This window comes from Schistocerca serialis, chromosome 1 (assembly GCF_023864345.2).
Source record: "Schistocerca serialis cubense isolate TAMUIC-IGC-003099 chromosome 1, iqSchSeri2.2, whole genome shotgun sequence".
Classification (NCBI taxonomy): Eukaryota; Metazoa; Arthropoda; class Insecta; order Orthoptera; family Acrididae; genus Schistocerca; species Schistocerca serialis.
The window spans coordinates 488,591,880-488,596,849 of record NC_064638.1 but is presented as its reverse complement, the minus strand read 5'-3'; positions in this window follow the sequence as shown (position 1 = coordinate 488,596,849).

The window sequence follows — 4,970 nt, the reverse complement described above, 5'->3', positions numbered from 1 at the left end:
ATGTGGCCGAATTACAACTCCTTGTACGAGAGCGCCCCTTGTGCTTATGTCTCCAAGAGACACATTTTCGGGCTACTGATGATCCTTCTTTACGGGGCTATACCGTGTATCGAAAAGATGATCTGATGGGGGAAAGGGCAAAGGGTGGTGTTGAGGTTTTTGTCCGTGAGATGCACCACTCATCTGAGCTCCCTCTCGTTACGGACTTGCAAGCAGTTGCAGTTGACCTTCTTTTGGGGCGGGGGCTCACAATCTGTTCCGTTTACTTATCGCCTCAGGATGCAATAGACTCTGAAGCTCTCACAGACCTTATTAGCCAACTCCCCCGCCCATTTATCCTTGTGGGGGACTTCAATGCACATAATGTCTTATGGGACTCTACGACTACTTGCCCCAGGGGTCGCGTTCTGGAAAGCCTCATGGCGTCCGAAGAACTGTGCATCCTCAACTCTGGTGCTCCCACTCATTTGTGTACTGCTTCTGGGTCGTCGTCAGCTACTGACCTTTCCTTTTGCTCTCCAGCACTCGCGGATTCTGCTCTGTGGGAGGTTGCCGCTGACCTCCATTTTAGTGACCACTTCCCCCTTTGGATTCGCCTCCTGGATGAGGCTGTGGCATTACCAGTGCCGCCCAGGTGACACCTCTGCAGAGCTGACTGGACACTTTTCAGGCATTTAGCTGTTTTGGAACACCGTGATCTCCCATGCTGCTGAACTGTCGATCCCACGGTCCTCAAGTCATCCCAAGAGGCGTCCTGTCCCTTGGTGGACCACTGAGTGCCGCTCAGCCATCCGAGCCCGTGCAGCTCTGCGCCGCTTCAAGTGCCGTCCCTCAGCTGACAATCTTGCGGCCTTTCGGGTGGCAAGGGCCAAGACGCGGCGAGTGATTAAAGAGAGCAAACGATGGTCATAGCAATTGTTCTTGAACTCCATCTCCCGCTCCACTAGTTCTACGACAGTATGGGAAGCCATCAGGAGGATTTCCGGGAAACGCAGACAACTACCTGTCACGGCATTTGTAACATCCACGTGATAAATTTTTGTCTACAGTGTGACGAGAGGAAATTATGCCTCTAACAGTTATAAACATTATCTATTCGACGTATGAAAAAACAGTGGAAACTTATAAATATTATTTATTTATATAATATTCTATGATATAACTGGGCATATCGATGTGTATCATACAAAGACAATGATAATTGTAAATTCCTTTTATGATCTGCGTTTGTCTTCCTTTGTTTCTACCTTTTGTTGGCTGGCTTTTGTAAGCTGTGGACGCATATCAGACTGAAGTCTGTTAAGAAACTGTAATTATTTGTTAATTATTACTTGCAAATAGAGTTCATTATTATTACAAATATGAGTGAATAATTATTTGTAACTTTAATTCCTCTCTCAGTAAGCTTTATATGTGTTAATTATTTCTTTCCGCTGCAACGAGCGCAGCCATTGATGATAGCGATTTATATCGCGTTTTTGTCTGTGTTTTCCTTAGGAACAAATCAAATGTTTGCTTGATGAGGACTAAATACTGCACAGTATGAAAGTATAGTTTATAGCGTTTAATAAACATTTTAAATATTTACTTATTTGCTCTAACAATAGAAAGTCTCTATCAATTGTCTGCCGCCATCTTAACAATTATCACAGCGGCAAATTCAAATTACGCAACTCTGCAGACATAAATGCTGAACGTAATACAAATGTGTAAAATAAATGTGCACCGGTGGTCCCGAACTCATTTTAATGAAAATAATTCGAATCAGATCGGTTCTTTAAAAACAGTGCCCATAGCACGATCGTTATAACAAACTTTTCTAGCTGATGTATGGAGCCGAAATTAATTACGCACGAGTTGCGAAGAATATTGTTTCAGGTAACATACGTCAGTGTTGTGCGCGGCTGATATTCTGTGGTTTTGATGATCATTTTGCTGAAGATAACTGTTTCTATCGTAATCCATAGTTGTATAGAATCTGTTGTATGAACTGTGATTTCGTGACACTTATACAACTTACAGACAACACTTTAACACGACTTTAACTTGGAGTTCTTTAGCAACTTGATCAAATCTGTGACACTTACACAACTTACAGACAACACTTTAACACGACTTTGACTTGGAGTTCTTTAGCAACTTGATCAAATCTTTAGCCGGGAGAAAAATTATTTAGTAATTACTCGATGTAATAAAATAAGATTATCATTTCCATTTACAAATTAGTTAAATACCAGACCACTGAATAACACAGCGAACGCCACACTGGCGCCCAACGTGGGGCCACGAATGCACATTTATTCATTTTAATAATTGAAATTGTGATCTATTACAGGTACGGGGTACCAAAACCAACTATTAATCATTGTTTATTTATATGTTTCATGAGCATTGACATCTTCCTACCGAACTGCTGGTGCCAGACACGAGTAACTTCACATAAGCACTGCAGTCCACAACTGTCAATCAATTCAGGTACGAACAGATGTTCATATTCGGGAACTGAGCAGCAGCGCACAACCGACATTACTAAATTAAGATATTTTTTTTTTTTTTTTTTGGACTTGTAGTCCGGGGTGATAGGTTACATTACACCATCACCGGTCTATTGCGGTCTAACTGTGTCGGTGAGGCAGTGAATTTCCACAGGGCAGTGACTGCGTCACTGCAATTCACTTTGGAGGTGTGGCGGTGGGACTTGTAGTCCCGTACCACCCTCTGCCTAACATGGGCGGGTGAGGGTGTGGCAGTGGAACTTGAACTTGTAGTCCCGTACCGGAGACGAATTAAAATCAATTCCTACAGCCATAAGTAGTAATAATTGAATATTCTGTCTGCGAGAATAATATTTTTGAATGTTATTTGTGTATATGTGTTAGTTATAAGATCATTTTGTGTCAACTGGTGCTTGTCAGTGATTTATATATTTGTTGTGCTGTATTGGTGGTAGAATGGTTAAACAATATAAAAATAAACCGAATGAGCATACTGATGCAGAAATGACATCAGAGTCTCAGGCAGAACAATCTACCCATATTTCTCTCGAATTATTAGAAAATTTAATTATGAATGATAATTTAGAAACTGATGTCCCGAGTGATAGTAAAACCGAGGAGTTTCCAAAACAAACTGACACTCCTGGATTCAACCAGTTAGGAATTAATAACAATATCTCTTCTCGGCAAGGGGCAGAAGTTAGTAATGCTCAAGCTATGCCCATACAGGATATGCTAACAGCATTATTTGAAAAGTTTACTATTAAAGAGCAGGAAAGTGAAAGACAACGTCAGCAGGAAAAGGAAAAACGTAGACAGGAGAAGCTTATAGAAAAACAGCAGCAGGAGCTCAGGGACCGAGAAAAGGAAAATAAATTTATGGAAAATCTAAACAATATTTTTCTGGAAAGAGATACAGAAATTGTCCGTAGGATAAATCAAGTGTTGGTCGATCGAGATAATGCTATTACTACCCATTTTAAGCAGGATATCGATGCAGTAAAAACCACTATTGAACCGTTAACAAACATTCCAGTTCAGGTCAGTAGTCTTCAAACTGAAGTAGATAGACTAGAGAACCAATTCAAAGTCTTGGCTACCGCTATGGAAACAATGCAGGAGGACATTCCCTCGGAAATCAGAAAGCAAGTCCGAACAGAAGTAGCCAGGGTGCTGAGCTCTGAAAATCAAAACTTTGAAAATCTGACAGTATGCAGTAATGACAACGCTGGTACTGACAGGGAAAAGATCGCAGATAATCTAACGACGAATTTTAATGCACCAAAAGGAAGACCAAATTTTGGTAATCAACCGATATTACCAGAGCAATATGTGACACCAAGGAACAATAATAGTGGAATAGAATGTACTTGTAATAAAGTAACCATACCACCTGCAGCCGGCCGCGGTGGTCTCGCGGTTAAGGCGCTCAGTCCGGAACCGCGCGACTGCTACGGTCGCAGGTTCGAATCCTGCCTCGGGCATGGATGTGTGTGATGTCCTTAGGTTAGTTAGGTTTAAGTAGTTCTAAGTTCTAGGGGACTGATGACCACAGAAGTTAAGTCCCATAGTGCTCAGAGCCATTTGAACCATACCACCTGCGAATGATAGCAATTCCATGCACTTAATTACTTTGATGCATGAAGAAATCCTAATTAAGCATAGACCGTTTCAAATATTTAACGGAGAAAGCAAGAAAAACATACATCCAGTAGTTTTCATTCGAAACTTCAAAAGTGTTCTTCCAAAATCATGGTCGGAAGAACAGAAAATACAGTTAGTGGTTTCACATATTTCTGGTGATGCGTCGCTCTGGGCATTGAATGCAGCAGAAACTTGCAAGACTTTCCACGACTTTGAGAAGGCGTTCCTTGATCAATTCTGGTCAGCGTCTACTCAAGAGCGACTCCGTAAAATTGTTTACAATGCAGAAATGTACAATCCGAAGTCAGGTTCCTTAAGAAAGTACTTTGAAAAATATATTAAGATGACCCGGTACTGGGATGAGCCAGTAACCACCAGAGACTTATTGCGAGTGTTAATAGCTAGATTACCCATACATATTAGAGAAAAATTATTTAATGTTACAGACACCGATCTGAAAGAATTTCTGTCTGTAATTGATTCTCTGGATCTAGTGCAAGAAGACGCCAGAAAAAATTCTGACGTGATCAGCAATAATAATAGTCCTAATAGAAAAAATTCATGGAATGTAAATAATGGAAATAGGGGCGAAGGTAGTCCAAAGAAAAATAAAAGTAAAGCTTATAGTAACGGAAAATACAATAATAATAATAGTAGTAGGAATCCCTACAGCCAAAATTTTGGTTATCCTAATAATAATAACAGTAATTATCAAAAGGCCGAAGAACACCAACAACCGAATGGTAATCTGAGGCCATACCACAATGAAAACCCAAACAATAACAATAGCAACCGAAAGAGATGAAATGACAACAGGTCAGACAGTCGATA